Source organism: Chiroxiphia lanceolata, chromosome 13 (genome assembly GCF_009829145.1).
Source record: "Chiroxiphia lanceolata isolate bChiLan1 chromosome 13, bChiLan1.pri, whole genome shotgun sequence".
NCBI classification, from domain to species: Eukaryota; Metazoa; Chordata; class Aves; order Passeriformes; family Pipridae; genus Chiroxiphia; species Chiroxiphia lanceolata.
In genome coordinates this window covers 20,807,611-20,826,298 of record NC_045649.1, presented here as the reverse complement: position 1 = coordinate 20,826,298, position 18,688 = coordinate 20,807,611, and positions in this window count along the sequence as shown.

Sequence of the window (18,688 nt, the reverse complement as noted above, 5' to 3'; positions counted from 1 at the left end):
TATTTTTAAGATATTGTAATATTAGCCATATAATATACATTTTCTGAGAGATTGTGCTGGGGTGGGGCTGTAAGCTTTTAAAAAAATATTGCAAAGAATTACAAATAGTTTTTTAATAATGAAATTTGCACAGCCATAATGTTCACTGATAAAATTTTGTCAGCCTTCCAGCTGGGAGACAAGCCTAAAATTATATTTAATATAAAGTTAGTCTTTTTTTTGTAAATATTTGTGCCTCAGTTTTCCTCTCCTCATCAAATGTGCAGTTACTGACTTTCTTTGCTTTATTTTCTGACTACAGACTTTTTTTTAATAGAAAAGAATGCTGAGTTAATTTCAAAATATTTAAAACCGTACTTCTAAAACCTATCAGTTTTTAATGATATGGAGTACAGTGCTGTTAAAGCATTTTCTTCTAAGAAGATATATATGTGAAATGCAGTTTTGAATTGTTTTCCTTGAAATTTTCTGCAGGTCCTACAGGATGACTTTTCTTCTGCCACATTGAAAACTCTGTGAGCAATGTTTTTTTAAATACATACTTTTGTACTAATATCATAGCTGGAAAAGGATTTATTAGTTGATTTTGACTTCATCCTGACAAATGCTCTCAAATTTATCATCTAATATAGTCCATTAATCTTGTCACTGTTTTATTTTTTTTTCTTCTTTTTAATGTCAGATCTTTCAAATCCTGTTTATTTTTCTGTTGCTCATAAGCATTTCCTCAGAGGTTTATAAAGAGTAAGTCAGATGATATCAGGAGGGAAACTATTTGTTATGAATGAGTGTAGTAAGGTCCATGTAAATCTGAAAGATGCTCTCAGGATTCTTTCTATTGTTGGTAATAAGTGAACTACGATTGTGTCTTCTGTATTCCCTTTGTTCATTTTTGTGGGAATACAAAGCATCTTCTGCCCATCCAGAGATTCAGGAATTCATTGTTGATATAAGCAGCCTTTGGGATTCTTTTCTGAAGACTCAGTCTGAACTATTTTAATAAAAACAGGGGTGGGTTTTTTCCCAGCCTTCCCAGTAAAAACTATTCAACGTTCAATTCACTGGCACTCCTGCAGGAAACATCTCTGGGGGTTTTCTTCCCTTTCATAGACTTTCCCAGCCAGTGGAGCAGTGCCTGGATTACACTCTATGCTAAGTAAATAGTGTGTACATGGCACAAGAAGACCTTGAGGGGGAACTTGGAGGTTCCCACACAGACCTTGTTTTTTGCATTAATGTTACAAAAGCATCTGATTCACCATCACTGTGTGAGGTAGCTTTCTTCCCACTTTATCATCCACTTTATCGTCTCCTCTGTAATCTGAGTCACTTCTCCCTTGAAGACTTCTCATGTCATTTCATTTTCCTCTTCCTTTCTGAATCAGACTTCCTTTCAAAACATAATGTCTAAATGAATATATGGACATATTTATAGTTTTACTCTCTCTAATTCCTGGCATTATAGTAGAAAAAGCCTGTTGCTTCTAAAGTAACAGATTTGGGAAACAATATAAATTCAGTCAAAATAGATAGAATTTTAAAAGTCCTTTCAAAATACTTTTTATGTCATTTTTGTGTCTTCAATTATTCAGGAAATCTTGTAGACATGAATCTTGAAGCTCCATTAGCTGTAAATTGTCTGCTTTTGGTCCTTCATCCTTCTCCTCTGGGATTGCAGTGGAGGATCTAAGATAACTGTAGTTTTTAGGACAACTGTCTTACGTATATTTTTCCTTAATTTAAATAATTTCTACCGTAAGAAGATGGGTCTCTTTATGAGGAACTTCATACTTCCAGCAGTAGGTATTTCTACTTCCTGCTGAAATGAGCTGTTGCGTTTGCTTTTAAGCATGTACCAATAATTTGAGAATTACCTGCTATAGGTACATACTTTACATATTGTATAATGTTTCCTCTGCCTCTCAATTCATTAATGCAAAATGAGATAGAAGATTTTTTTTTTTTCTTTACTAGGTCTAATAGATGACTTATCCCAAGATAAGTCATTAAAGTCTGGGAAAAACACGGAAATGACCATTCATTTATCTCCTTTGTAGTGCGCCTCTAAAATAATTGATGTCTCTTTTTAGCTGGAGTGCTTTAAATCACAGCAGCTACCGAGATTTATGTGGAACTTTGCTATTGTAATCAAAATTCTTCTCTGAAGGATGATTTTCATGATTATAAAATTTCTGGATCGTATTTGTTCTTATAAACCCACAAAAATATTGAACTACAAGACGTGCCTTTATGTTGAATTGTCCTTGTTATGTTGTAAGTACTTGTTGAAGATAGGTGGTTTCATATTGTTGAAACAATAGCAAAACAAAAATATGTAGATACATGTAAGCATTTTATAGGTGATTTTTTAGGCTTCAATAAACCAATTCCATGTTTATATGTGGATTATATATTTATATTAAATATATACTTATATGTTGTCACACGTGATGCCCCAGCCCTTACACACTGGGTTGAGCCTTTTGATCTATGGGAAGTCTAAACTTCATTTTCTGTGCTCAGCAACCTCTGTAGCTCAGCCAGTGTTATGGGAGGAAGGATATGGAAGAAGAGGCAGCAAAAAAGGATTGTGATAAATGAGTTTTCAAGCACAGCATGTTTAGTTGAGAAAATATGATAGTGGTTAATATTGTCAGGAAAACTGCTTTAAATCTGCTTAATTACCTGAGAAATGAAAGGTGGTAAATGTGATGGTAATTTTTTAGAAGGTGAGATCTGAGGATCTTTGAACTTTTAAATCTGATATTTATACCAGGCAAATTAATGTCTAGGAAAGACAGAAGTGGATACATGGTTAGGTATGATATACCTTGGAAGAAACACTGTAGATCTGTAAAAAAAGTTTCTTCCATATTTTCTGGAAAGAAATGCAACCAAAGTTTTAATGCAAAGTATGTTAGTACTTGTAGCTGTTTTACTTTTACTACCTTATCTTATTATTTTTTAAATTATTTTAATGGAACTTCATAGAACCATAAAATGGTTTGGGTTGGAAGGACCTTAAAGCCCATTTCATTCCATCCCCTGCCATGGGCAGAGACACCTTCCACTAGCCCAGGTTGCTCCAAGCCCCGTCCAACTTGGCCTTGGACACTTCCCGGGTTGGGGCAGCCACAGCCTCGCTGGGCAAATTTAACATTGACAATTTCATCCGTAGTTTCTAAAATGCTTATTTCCCAAAGTTAAAGGTTTCATCCTTGCAAATTTCCTCAGTCATTTGAGAAAGGACAATATACCTTGAGTTATAGTCCTTTTCAGATACTTGTGTTGTCATCAGCTGTTGAGAAAAATTAAGCAGCCTAGGAAGAAAATAGAGAATTAAAGTCTCAGGATTTGTTACAGGATTATAAAAAACCCAAACAAAATGGTCCTGAAAAGGTTCTTCACCTAGAGGGTGGTTGGTCTCTGCAAGAGGCTCCTGGGGGAAGTGGTCATGGCACCAAACCTGACAGAATTCAAGGAGCACCTGGACTGTGCTGAGTCATATGACTTAGTTTTCATTAGTCCTGTAAGGAGTAGGGATTTGGGCTTGATGATCCCTATGGGTTCATTCCCACTTGAAATATTCTTTGACGGTTAGGAAAATTAGAGCATATTTTGAGTAAATTTAGTTAGAATGCTTTTTCTTATGAGGCACTGCAGTAAAAGAAATCTTCACTTTTCAGCTTATCTTTATGATCCAGGACAGTCCTTTTTTTTGTTTCTAAAGTAGCTTTCTTCATAGTTCAGAGCTTTCTAAAAATTTATAAATACATTGCTAAGCATTTTCTGTTTTAAAAATATCAGACTAAACACAACAAAATTTAAAAATTAGGTTATATTTTTTTCCATGTAATTCTACCAAAGATTTTAATCTACTGTTTTCAGACTATTTAAAACACATAATTGAAAACACAAATTCCACTAAACATTGTCACATTTATTTGAAATACAACAGAAAAATATCTTACAGAGAGAAAATTAGAACAAATGAGAAATTCTAAAGGACAATTTTTTTATCTGGAAATGCAGTGGACAAAAACATGCACATTCTTTTACAAACTGAGTCATTCCTACAGGGTATTGGGCAAAATTAATGGTGAATTTATTAACTTGAACACCCAATTTAATAAAAATAAAATATAAAAATTTTGTTATGTTCTCCAAGTAGTCCTATTCTGGAAAATATATTTCTTAAATTTTAATTAAGGCAAGTTCATAATAACATAGTAGTACAAGAATATGTTATGATGTTGTTATTAAAAAATTTTCATGAGTGTAGATACAATTTCATATGGACTGTGAGAAAAAAAAATGATTACCTGATTAAAAAGCCAAGAAATGTGTAAATCTCTTCCCTCCCCTTGTGAATGGGCATCTTTAATTTCCTTCTCATCCTTCTCTACCTCCCATTTTTAATAAGCATTGGTCATTGTGCCTTAGAAGGATTTAATAGTGTCTGTCTGCATGAGGCAGAAAGCTGAATGTGCTTAATGAATTTGGAATGGGAGATGGTTCCAAGGAAGTTTAAGAAATCTAAGTCAGGATTGCCATGGTCCCATGCTCTGGATGGCCTTGTCTTTCCTTTCTCTCCCTTGAACCACCCTGAAGGCCCAAACTGTCCTGCTGGTTCAAGGTATTGGCATAATCACTGCATTTGCTGAATCAGTTTTGAAAGGGATCAGCTCTGAGTCAGCTCAGGAAGAGCATTGGAGCAGGGCAGGGAGGGGATCCTGCCCTCTGCCCAGCCCTGGGCAGGCACATCTGCAGGGCTGGGCCCAGCTCGGGCTCCTCAGCACAGCAGGGCCAGGGAGCTCCCGCAGCAGGGCCAGCGCGGGCTGCGGAGATGCCCAAGGGATGGAGCATCTCTGGGAGCAGCAAAGGCTGAGGCAGCTGGGGCTGTTCAGCCTCCAGAGCAGAGCCTGAGAGGGGCCCTCCCCAGGGTGTGTCAGGGGCTGCAGGGAGGGGGCAGAGGATGGAGCACGCTCTGCTTGGGGGGCCCAGCAATGGCACAGGAGGAACGGGCAGGAACTGATGCCCAGGAAGTTCCCCCTGGACAGGAGGAAGAACTTCTTTGCTGGGCAGTGACCCAGCTCTGAACAGGCTGCCCAGGGAGGGGCTGGAGTCTCCTCCCTGGGGATATTCCAGACCCCTCTGGACACAATCCTGTGCCATGTGCTCTGGCTCTGCTGGAGCAGGGAGGTGGGACCAGATGAGCCACTGTGGGCCCTTCCAGCCTGACCCATCCTGGGATTCTGTTTTAGGGTCTTAGTCCTTTGATAGGCCTGGGGCTAAGTTCACGTATTTTAGCAAGAGATACAGAACTTCAGAAGCTACAGCCAGTTTAAGGACAAAGCCATGATGTCAATATTTCTTTTTACTGAATGACAGATGAACTTTAGATTGATTAGGTTTATCTAATCAACTTTCTGGGTATGATATAGTATAAAAGCTAATTAGTGGAGAATTCTACCATAAAAATGCTGTCTGGATTTCTCAAATCTTATTTGGCTTTCATGATCTATTGTGTTCCTTTTTTCTCCTTGTTCCTGAAAAAACATTTTTTCTCCATCTTTATTAAAAACCAGAGTATTAAATACAGTTTAGATACATAATTATAGCTGGAAAATTAATTTCCAGTTTTGTCCATAATGGAGAACTAGATTTTCATTTTGCCCATCCTTTACCCAAAACATGTTAAAAAACATGCTGGTTGCTTATGCTTTTTATTTAAATTATATTTTATAAACAAATATATTTATATATTATTTATATAGGTTTAAATATATGTACATAAATGTATTTATTTTTATTTTTTTCTGGAATTCTTCCAGAAAGAAAGCATTATAAACATTGCAACTATATTTTATACATGTAAAAGGTATGTGTGTATTAATTTACAAGTTTACTTTAGTCTCACGTGTGATCAGGGATGACAGACATGGCGTGCCCCAGAGTGCTGAGATGGGGAGCGATTCAGGAGGGGTTTTTATGGAAAGGTGACAGTGGTATGAGGTGTTTTCTGTCTGTTCACTCTCAGGTGGTAGGGTAAGAACATGCAACAGAGCCAAAGCCATGGAGTTACGCTGTCCTCAGCAATTCCACATTTGTTCTCTCTCACAGATGACTATTCAAATTACTTGGCTACCCCTGTACTGGTCCAATTTTGCTGCAGCGTAGCTGCAAGCACTGGAGGCTGCACACCTTGTGAACTTGAACAGATTCAGTTGCCTGCCTGTGGGAGACAATATTCCCAGCAGGAGTGGTTCAATACACCCAGTTGACAGCGAGATAAAATGGACTATTTATGCCTCCTCAAAGATGGACTGCCTTGCTCTGGGCTGTCTATGCCTCAGCTCTCCTTACGTTTTATATGTGGAAATTGGAATAAATTTTATTTGAACAAATCACATCTACACTCTTCCATTTTTCTCCCCTCCTACACAGAACCTCTTGTTTTCCCAAGTGTTTTTTTTTCTAGGTATTTTTAGTCAACATTACAGGAGAGCAATTTTCAGTAAAAGTGTTTGTCAGTTTGTGCTGACATTCTTTTATGCACACACGCCCATAAGGATCCTTTGCTAGAATATCTCACATCTTCCAAGACGCATGGTCCAGCAAGGTTGATCAAGCCTGATAAATCCATCTCAGTGAGAGGCTAAAATTTTAATGCAAGAGTTCATAATGTTCTCAGAATGTAACTAAGAAATGGAAAACAGAGCTCATGGCATAAATCTTCAGAAGGTTTTTCATCTTTTTAAACAACTTTTTCATAGTCTACTATGCATTCTGCTCAGTTTCTGAGCATTTGGACCCCTACTGAACTAAGTATTCAACCATTTTAGTGTAAAGTTCCATCAATCAAAAATGTCAATGACTGTAATGTCTGATTATTTTCTTTCTTAGCTTTGGTTCCCCATAAATCCAACTTGTGACCAATCCTTCCCTTGTCCACCAGCCCAGAGCACTGAGTGCCATGTCTAGTACCTCCTTGGACACCTCCAGGGATGGGAACTCCACCACTCCCTGGGCAGTTTCAATTCACCTTTTAACATCACCTCTGTAACAACAGATATTGGTAATAATCATTAAAATTACATCTAAACTGTAAGGAATACTGCATATTGTCTTTATATACATGGTGCCCTGCCTCTGTCCGTACTCTGATGGTTATATGGTAGCTGTCATGGGCAAAACTAGGATTTGTACCTATTGTGTATTACTTTAAATTGCTGTTTCTTTGCAGTCTTGAAGGTTAAGACTTCAGCCTGCCTTCACCTTCTGGATTTTCTTAAAGTTGCTCTTGGGCTTAGATCTAGTATGTCAAGTTCCAGCCTGAAGCAAAATTTTACGTCTGAATTAAAAATACGCAGATAAATCCAACCGGAATTGTCTCACATAATATAATATGCAAAAAGGGAACTTTGCCATAGATAGAAAGACTCTTCTTAAGGAGAATTAAAGTCAGTCAGCTTTTACTTTTTATTTTTGTGCTCTATACTCTTCCCTGAAGGAGCGGGAGTTATGCCTTAAGGTCAAACAGGAGCAGAACAGATCTATACTCTTTTATGTTTCCATTTATCTTTCTGCTTTGAATGTTTCAGCTCTATAGGTTAGATTTTTGGGGGTTATAATGGCAGTTGTTTGCTATGTTTTTAGTTGAGGGACAGTCTTGTAGTAATTGTGATATTTATGAAGCATGTAAAGGATTCATGCTGATTGTGCATAAATATTTTCAGTCTCTGACTCACTCAGAAGGAACACTTAGTTTTTCCAGTGCGTCATCATTACCTTCAATTCATTGTGTAACCTTATGAGTACATGACAGAAGTCATGACACCGAATTATTTTGAAACACTGTGGAGTGCTGTCCTTTTTTTTCACCCCTCTTTTTTAATTTGTATTTCTTTTCCCCCCTTCCTTTAGAATTTGTAGGCAGACAGTACCAATAGTGAAATCACCAAAAGAGATATTAATGTTCTAAGCATTGTAGAAATGAGTGTCCAGCCTTCTACATTATGCTTGACATGTAATCCTGAAATGGTAATGGGACAAATAGTAAAAAGATTAAAATTCAATATTATTTGCATACAGAATGTAGGAAATCCACAGAATTATATAAAGTTCATGTTCATAGCTTTGAGTAAGCCAGTGAGATTGTGTAAATGAGGGCTTACAGAAGAACCCTTAATTAACTATATCCAGTGTTTCTGAGCTGATAGTGCAAAGCTGTTTGTCAGCTGTTGTCCTAACAGGAGGCAGGTTGTCCTAACACTGGGGTTGCTGGGGTCAGTGCCCCAGCAAAATTTTTAATTGCTTGTAGGTTATAAGCTTTGAACACTGTATGGAGACAGTGAACATGCTACTCCCAAACCTGGCACCATCACACACCTGATAGAGAGCTAAGAACTAAAAAGTGATGCTCCCTTGGGCATTACTCTGCAGGGGAAACAGATCTGCACTTAAAGACATTGAATTTGCCACTAGTTTTAACTACTGGAGGAAGAGATTTTAGATATCTGACCAACTTGCTCTGCCTTTCAGCAGAAGTTGTGCAATCAGACATGAAAGGATCTCAGCTATGAATCTTAGCATCCTGAAAAGGTTTAACCTGATAGCAAATCATTTCCCATTGTGTCAAAATGAGTTGATCTGTTCACGACGTAGCAGAGTGGTCTCTGAAGAATTCTGGTGCAACTCACATTGACCTGGAGGGCAAAACTCTTATGGATTATAGAGGGAGTAGGTGCAGACCCATATGAAATGAACTTCACAGAATCATGGAGTGGTTGGGTTGGGAGGAACCTTTAAGATCATCTTGTTCCAGCCCCTGCCATGGGCAGGAACATCTTCCACTAGCCCAGGTTGCTCCAAGACCCATCCAACCGGACCTTGGACACTTCCAGGGATCCAGAGGCAGCCACAGCTTCTGTGGGAAACCTGTGCCAGGGCCTCTCCACCCTCACAGCCAAGAATTTCTTCCTAATATCTGATCTGAACCTACTCTCTGCCAGTTTGATGTTGGCCTTGGAGAACTATGATCAAACTGATTTCTGTGGCTTCAAAATACCTACAGAACTGATTGCAGAAAATAATTTTTCTAATGAATTAATTTTGTGCAGGACTTCTAATTGAAGTCCATTATCTGATCAAAACCCATGTAGTTTTGGGGTCAGAGAATTCTAATTAGCCCATGCAAAGTGAAACTGGGGGAATAATGTGTTTTCATTACTCTGTACTGCACTTGCTAATTCTAAAATGCCAGAGGACTTGATGGCTTATGTGATTGCCAAAGGAAAAATAAAAAAAGACTTTTTTTCTAACAGTGTTTGAGATGTGGCTCTAAATAACCTTTTTGCTGGTCCAGAAGCTCTTGCTGATCTGACCGTGGTTGATGGATTATCAGCACAGTAAGGCAATGCTCTCACTTCTGTGTCTTCTAAGTCAGCGTTTATACCACAAAATGTGTGGCTGGAGGCACATGGAATTATTTCTGTTTGTTTATTTAGGAAGGGGGAACTGCTCTGGCAAACCAGTGATGATGAGCTCTAACTCCTCTCTCCTAGTGTGGAGGTTTGGGCACATTTGACAAACCTGGCACTGCTCTCTCTCACGTTAGAGGGTTCTGTGCATTAAAATTGCACAGAATTCTGCACACTGTTCTGTAGCTCTCTCCATCTAATGAATTCAAGAAACTTTGGAGATGAACAAACTGTGCCTTGAAGTCTGCCTCGGAGGAAGAATGGATGGTGTTTATCTCCAATTCAAAAGAGAAAGGAAAAGCAGCACAGTAGTTCAGATTCTCCAAACTGCTGAGTGCCTGACTTTCATTTAGTTAATTAAAGTTTGGCAGCTGAATATCACTGGCTTGATTATTGCAAAGAAAAAGTTCCAGGGAGCTTAGTGAGGTTTTCTTGGGCTTTCTTTATGTGAATCCCTTCCATATTAGCTCAAAACCCATGAAGCTATTTGTAAAAAATAGGAATAGTGTAAACTAGCTTTGAACATAGAAAAAATTTTCAAAGATTTCAGTTCAGAAATAGTGGAAATGGAGAAATTAAGTAAAAAGTATAATTCAGAGATAAGAATGCTGCCTTCAAATCAGTGCAAGTTTGCAATTAATAAGCCGAGATGTTATTCCAAGATGTTGGAGTATGTCACATTTTTATGAACAGTATCTGGCATATTGCATTGCAAAGAAAAGTGTATAAAAATAATTAGGAAAATACGAAGAGTTTGTCCATTGCTATCAAATCATACTTTGATAGAATGTAACACCTGTTGTTACTTGCACAAATGTACCATAAAAGCCCATGCTTGCACTGAGACTTAGTTTCTTGGAGTATTATTTTTTGATAATTAATTAAAAATCAAAGTTCCAAAAGATGTTGGCCAAGTTGGTCAGTGTATATTTTCCGAAGGTCAATTGGCATTCAGGACACAATACACCTTTAGTATCTGTAGGTCTGAGCCCACTCACTAAGTGTGAGTTCACCTTAAACATTTACTTCTCAGGGTATGAGAGCTACTTTTTGTGTTGCTCTGCTTCACCAGATTGATATATGCTCCAGACACCATATACAGCTCTGTAGAGTAAAAAGGTGAGTGATAATACTGATGTTTTGTCATCTTGTCTTTAAAATATTGGGGAAATTCTTTTCTTCACCGTCTCTCCTGCACCTTGATGAAGGAAAGAGTGTCTTCTGTCCTTGAAGGTACTTTTAGAAAGGACTTTATGCTTATGATTAGGACTTTTATTTAATTAATTGTTTTACATTTTGTGCTCCTTCCCATAAGCTGCTTCATTATAAAAAGCCTTAGGTTTTTTGCCATACATTTTTATGAACTCTCCCTTTTGCCAAATACTCTGATGTTGATTAACGGACTGAACTTCATCCATTGATGTCAAAATGTACCAGAAACAGAAGGTGAAAAGGGCAGTTTTACACAAATGAATCCCAGAATGATTATTGATTATGAATGTTCTTCACTATTTGCTTTATTGTTTTATATGCATAAGAAGTTGGTTATTCTTTCAGTTGCTCAAGAATAAATATTCATGTTCACAGTTTTGCTAAGTGTAACATAGTTTTTAACTGCCCTAAGACAATGTTTTCACAGTCATTTCGTTAGCTATGCAAATCTTTCATATTTAAAACTAATAATACTTATTTACATTACAAATGAGTCACTAATTTGATAATGCTTGATAACAAAAGTTACACTGTATGATAATCATGTTTATCTTATGTTAGCAAATATAGAATGCCATTAGGAAAATCCAAATGCCTATTAAAATTCTTTCTTGTGTTTCCTGTACTGACTAGGAGTTACTTCACTAAAAAAGGATCTTTGTGTCATTATAGTAATGTTATGGAATTTTTCCTCTTGGTGCCTTTGATTTTAATTTTTTCAAGCAGTTTTCTGATATCTTAGAGCTGGAATATTCCTGCTCATGATACATAAATTCTCTCCCTGACTGGTCCATCAATTCTGCTGCCTTTCTTGGAGTGAAAGGCAATAAAAACTCATAGTCACTGAGATATTTGGATTTGATTTTTTAAGGCTCTCAGAGAGCAGTTTTATTTAAAATAAATATTTAAAATAAATAAATATGTCACTTTTAACATAGTCACTGTTCAGAGGATGTGGTATGTTATAGCCTCAACAATGGCTTTCCGTGAGGTGATCTCTAAAAATCAGTCTAGTAAGAAAAATGAGACAGTGATTTTAGAACAATTGACAAATCCAGAAACCACACTGTGGTATAAATATGAGGTAACACAGTAAAAATAGTATATTTAATCAAAAATTTATACTTTAAAATAAAATTGCAGAGCATGAAATGTCTCTGTAGTATTCCCAGATACACTTTTCTTCCCACCCATTCTCTTCTCTTCTTATGAGAAGATCCAGCAACTGAGCTGGGGCAAACTGGGCATTTTCAGCTCTGCTGATCTCAGTTGATGGTTCCTTGACCCTGACTGTGCCTAACGGGCTTGCGGCGTGTCCCAGAGCACATCTGGACCCCAGGTAATGGACTGTCTTGTTGTTCCTTGAAACTTCTGATGATTTCCATTTAATTCGATGTTATATTAGGGTAAAATTTGTTTTGCATTATTCTGTGTTTTCTAAGTAAGAGAAAGCTTCAGGTTAAATCTGTGCCTGATTCAGCTCTGCATAATTTAGAAATAAGTGTCCAACCCTCCAGTACCAGAGACCTTATTGACTCATTCCTCTTTTCCTTCCTTATTGCACCATAATTAATCAAATCTTCTCAAGTTTTTGAAGTCTTTTTCTAAAAACAAGTTTTATTGTCTCCTTTTTCTTTTTTCTTGTTCCTTTTTTTTCCCCCAAAACAATAGGAAAGTCTTTCAAATGGAATCAAAAGAAAGACTAAATGAATATTTGACAAGTGTTCTGGGACTTTTTAAAGAAGTTGCACATATCCAACCTGTTAATGTTCTGACGTGTGCTCCTATTGTCCACATATATTTTTAATGACAAGTTGTGCATCTGCTTTAATCTCATGTATTTTGGCAGTTCCTTAACTGGAAGACTCTTACTACACAAGGTTGCCACAAAAGCATTTCTTTTCATTTTCTTTCTCAACTGACAAAAACAGAAGGTCTTTAAATTTTTTACGACAAACAGGGTTTTTGTACTCAGAAAAAAAAAGGGAAAAAACCACCTTTTTGAAATTGAGAAAAATGAGGCTGCAATACACATTTGTACACTCCTGTCAGAACTAAAGAAAAAAATTGTACAGTCAAGACATCACTGTAGCCCCTCAAAGGTTTGCTACCTATCACAGGGGTTTGCAAACCTTGTCACAACAAACTTGCATGTACTTGACATTAATGGTTGATCCTCCATGAGAGAAATATCCTTTTACATGAAAGGGATTATTCCAAAGAGCAAATGAAAAATATATGCCCTGAGAAAGATGTGAGGCTCAGCTATGAACCTGCTTTGCTTGTTGTCTCCTGCCAAGGGAGTGAACATTGGCTACAACACATCTGGATTATTAACAAAAATTTGTTTAAAGTGTACAAAAGGAAGGCTGGAAAAGGTCTTAAACCTAGAAAACATTGTTTTCAATGGTTCTTTCTAACTACAGCTCCTGTGCTTCCCTATGTTAATAAGGAAACACACAAATTTAGGCCTGTGGTTGTTAAAGATATTTCAAGTTTACTTTCTATTTGCAAAACATAACAGCTTGCATGGAAAATAATTCGAAGATGAATTATAGCTGTGAACACAAACTATTTAATTTAATTTAACATTTATTAAGTCAGAATGCAATGTAAAATGCTTTGTGAATTAATGAAAACTATTTTATACTCTGGAAATAATGTATTGCAATGACAGATTTTTCATTCTTTTCCCTTGGAAAAATCCTTTGCTATGTATTTATTTCATAGTAAATAAGTAATTTTGAATTTTGATTTGCAGAATGATTCAAGGAACTTCACCTCTGAATTTCTTTAACATTTTTTAATGAAACTGAGAGAAAACAAGCTAAATCATTTTACTCGTTCAACCCTCCCACCATGTGTCTACTCTGCTAAGTATTTACTAGCAAGATCTCTCACTCTCCTTTCCGAAACATTTTTGGCATTTGGAAAAAACCCTACAACGTAGAATAGAATCATGTATGTGACAGTCATAATGTCCAGTCATGCAGATGAACAGGTAGGTTTAACCCAAATCATTTCTGTGGATGCACTGACGAGAAGTTCTATTTCTGCAGCAAGTTCCTTTCCTCACAGCGAAGCCATGCCTGACCTCAAACCTGGAGTCAGATTGAACACACCAAGCACGAGTGGTTTTTGAACCTGCTCCAATCCCTGCTGACTTTCACAAGAATCTCTCCCAGCTGTGCACCCAATAATGACTTTTTTGTTAATTAGTCCCATATCATAGAAGATACATCTTATCACATTCTACCTTTGCAGATGCTACCCAGGGTTTTTCTGGGGCCATTTTAATTTCTGGTTATATCTCTGGGAAAAATGCTGTTGCTGCTTCCACAGCTGTCTGGAGGCTTGATAAAACAAACGTAGAACAAGGAAGTGATTCTGCCCCTCTGCCCCTCAGGTGAGACCCCCTACAGAGCTGCTCCAGCCCTGGGGAACAGCACAGCAAGGACATGGAGCTGCTGCAGAGAGTCCAGAGGAGGCATCAAGATGAGCAGAGGGATGGAGCAGCTCTGCTGGGAGGAAAGGCTGGGAGAGTTGGGATTGTTCAGCCTGGAGAAGAGAAGCTTTGGGGTGATCTGATTGTGGCCTTGCAGGGCCTGAAGGGGCCTGCAAGAAAGATGGAGAGACTATTGACAAGGGCTGGAGTGACAGGACGGGGGAATGGCTTCCCACGGACAGAGGGCAGGGTTAGATTGGATATTGGGAAGAAATTGTTCCCTCTGAGGGAACCTGGCCCAGGTTGGCCAGAGAAGCTGTGGCTGCCGCTGGATCCCTGGAAGTGTCCAAGGCCAGGTTGGATGGGGCTTGGAGCAACCTGGGCTAGTGGAAGATGTCCCTGCCCATGGCAGGGGGTGGAACTGGATGATCTTAAAGGTCCCTTCCAACCCGAACTGTTCTGTGATTCTATAATTTGAGATTTTAGACTTTTGCAATCTGGAACATCGGCAATTACATAACAATTATTGCTACTGCCATAAGAATCAGGTAGATGCTGGATCAATCAACTGACAATCTCCCAGCTGTGGTTCAGAGTGACACCATTTTCACAGCATGTAGAGAGATACTGTCTTGTCTCCCAGTAAACCCAGAAGATGTTGGATCCAAAAATCTCATTTTATTGGAATACAGATATTGTTCAGGTGCACATTTCTTGGCTGTCAAAGAGTACAAAAATATACTGTCTGTGCCTGACAGGCTTTCTGGGCCAGTTCAGGATCTTTACCTACTTCCTCGTGTATCTCAAGGGTAATTAACTTCTTCCCCAGAGAAAATGTAATATTGTGTCCTTGCATCCAAGCTCCAGTCGTTAACACTTGCTTTTTGCTCCTGGAAACTGGGTACAAATCAAGGTTACAGATTCCAGCTTTTCTCAGGGGAGGCCAGGGTGCATCTGAATGCCTGTAGCTGGTGGTCCTGTTTTGCTGGAACTTGGTTTATTCTTGTCATCCACCCTCCTATCTTCACACCACCATCAGATTTCTTTCCTGTGCCTGCAGACTGACTTTCTGATCCTGTCATGTGGCCTCCTCTACTCACCCCCACTTGTCTCTCGCTAACCAAAATAGGAGCAGATCGCACACTGGTCACAGAATCCCAGACTAGTTCAGCTTGGAAGGGACTGACCACAGTGGGTCCTGGTCACTGGTCCCCACCTCCCTGCTCCAGCAGAACATGGCCAGGATGTGTCCAAGAGGGTATGGAATATCCCCAGGGGAGTACTCCCTGGGCCCACTGTTCAGCTATGCTCTTCCTCCTGTCAGGGGGCTTCCTGGGCATCATTCTGCCGTTCCTCCTGTGCCATTGCTGGGCCCCCCGAGCAGAGCGTGCTCCATCCTCTGCCCCCTCCTGCCCTTGCAGCACCCTACACACCCTGGGATGGCCCTCTCAGCTATCCCTTCTCGAGGCACAACAGGCCTGACTTGAAGCCTCTAATTGCCTTTTTGTTATATTCAAGAAATATTGATTGAAGAGTCCAATCATATTTTATCATATTATTTTGAAATCAAAGACTAAGATACAATAGACAAAAGGTATTATTCAAACTAATTAGAGCTACTTGCATTGCTTTAACCAACATGAGGTCATAGACCAAACGAGTGGGTCTGTTCCCTTCAGTTTTAAACAGAGCTTTCAGCTCCTGGAGCTCTTCTTATTCACTTTTTCCCTGGTGTCCTTATCTGAATATACCTCTGCATGTACTATAAATGTACTTCGTCTTGACTTTCCTCTTGCTCTTGGTGTTCCTTGTCAGTTCTGATAACCCACATCAATGTGCCTTGACAACTAACTGTAGCAGTCAACCCCATTTGCCAGCTGCCCATGTGGGAGTGTCCATGGCAGCTCATGGCTCATGTGTTTATTATTATAAACTCGCTTTGTAGTCCATTTCATTGTTTCAACTTATGTCAATCTCAGCTTCACTTCTGTGTCACCTTTCTCTGCACAGTGACAATATTCCTTGCTTCCATTAAATTAGTTTCTCATCCAAATGCTGAATTGTTTTGTAAATAGCTGAAAATAATCAGTTTATTTTTTGGATGTTCTGAAAACTTAACACAAGGACCTTGTAGTTAAGCAAACTAAAAAGACTGCAAAGAGGAGAACTGTAGATGGGCCTTAATATAAAAATCTATCCTGTAGTTCTTATCCTTTCTAGAGAGGAACTACAGTCAAAAGAATTACAAGATGACATTCATTGCATCAGAATATCATTACTGGTTTTACCATTATACAGGCCAATGTAGCTACCAAAATGTCTGTTTCTTTAGCATTGAAATCTATTTTAACTTATTTCTTAAGAAATTAATTGTACAGGGAACTGCATATATACTAGAACACAAGGCAGCAGCCTTGTACATAGGTACATTTGCTCATGCCCAGCTTTAATCAGATGTAGTCATGCACATCTACTCTTTAAAATGTCTGACAGGTTGTTGAGATCTGACTCTGATCATGACAACAGGCCATTTCCCAAGAAGCTCTTAGATTCAGGTTTTAGCAAAGACACTGTCAAATCAGTGTGTTAGTTACATATAAAAATCAATACTTTAGACAAGTTATATATTTTTTTCCCTTCAAAGACTAGGGTTGAAAAAAATATTGTGGGGCTTTTTTCCCTTCCATTCCTTTGGGGGAAAAAAGAAAAAGCGATGTTTAAATTATCCAGCTGATGCTTTATACTGTGATATTTTATGTTAGGTTGCCTCAGCCATGTCCAATGATATAAAGTTAGATGATGTAATATGTGACTTGCATTGAGTTATCTCAATATGACACACCAGGCAGGAGACCTGCTTTAAAAGACACACTTTCCTGGAAACTGCAGATAAATTTTCTGCGAGTGGGAAGCAGTTAGTAGTGCCTGCCCCAGGTAGCAACATCAGGCCTGACATTCTGCAGTATATTTATTATTGATTTGGTGGATGGGTTGGTGAATGTTGCTGATAACAGAAAATTCCTTAGACTAAAGAAACCCTCACAGAATAGCAAGATTTCCCAAAGGATCAAGTCAAACTGGGTGACTGAATAATATGGTGATAACATAGTGCTGATGATATGTTGATAAAATGAAATGTAAAACTTTAATACATTAATGTAGAAGGTAAATAATCTCTTCCAACATGGCTTACCTTTTTAATACATCATTGGGTTCAGAATCAATACTGCTGAGGTCTTACTGAAGGTGTATCTAAATTTCCCTGTGGATCATGATTCTGTTTCCACTGAAATTCATGCAACATCAATGAATGCTCAAAATTAACAAAAATGGAAATACTATAAATCAAAATTTTTAGGACATTTCGAGCATCCTCTAGGAAGCTTCTTTTTTTTTTCCTTAGCTCTGATTTTGCTGTGCCTTTCCATGTTACTTGTTTCAGAAGGCTTTAAACATTTACGGAGGCTTATATATAATCACTATTCCAGAAAAAAAAAGTAATAAACTCAGATAAGAGGAACATTAGCAAAAATGAATAAATGATCTTCCTTGAGAAATGTTTCCTCCATATGTTCTTCTAGATCTTCTACATCTTCCTGATGAAAAAAGTATGTTCTCTCCATTTTGTTTGTTTGATGTGTCCAGTCTGGATGGGGTGTTTTGTCACCAAGTGCTGCCGACAAGATGTTTTTTTCTATTTGCTTTCAGTAGGAGAAGAGAGCAACAAATAAGTGACATGTTTGACACAGCTGCAATACCTTCCTTAAAAAATCCTGAACACGAGCAAATGTTTGCACCCTGTTTTACACGAGATCCTTTCATAGTTCATTTTCGGTCTTCTTGCTGGCCTGAGTTTGCTGTTGAACATCTATTTCAGCTGATTGCTTCTTTTATTTAATTCTTGTTTCAGCTAGCTACACTCACTCAACTTCAGCTGCTGCAGTTTGCCTCTTAAGTTTCCAAGAATCAGCAGAGAAAGGTTTTGCTCTCAGACCATGCCATTGTACTATGGCTCTCAACCTATTTCATGACACCAATGTGGGAGGAGAGGCTGATCCCCCAAGGGCTGGGCAGCCCTTCAGAAGGGCCCTGAAGGTGGGAGAGAAGGGCAGAAGAACTGTTGGAAGTTCAACAAAGGCAAATGCAGGTCCTGCACCTGGGAGGAACAACCCCAGGCACCAGCCCAGGCTGGGGGGGACCTGCTGGAGCAGCTCTGGGGGAAGGCCCTGGGGGTCCTGGTGGACAACGAGCTGTCCCTGACCCAGCATTGTGTCCTGGGGACAAGGAGGGCAGTGGTGCCCTGGGGGCATCAGGAAGAGCATTGGAGCAGGGCAGGGAGGGGATCCTGCCCCTCTGCCCAGCCCTGGGCAGGCACATCTGCAGGGCTGGGCCCAGCTCGGGCTCCTCAGCACAGCAGGGCCAGGGAGCTCCTGCAGCAGGGCCAACGCGGGCTGCGGAGATGCCCAAGGGATGGAGCATCTCTGGGAGCAGCAAAGGCTGAGGCAGCTGGGGCTGTTCAGCCTCCAGAGCAGAGCCTGAGAGGGGCCCT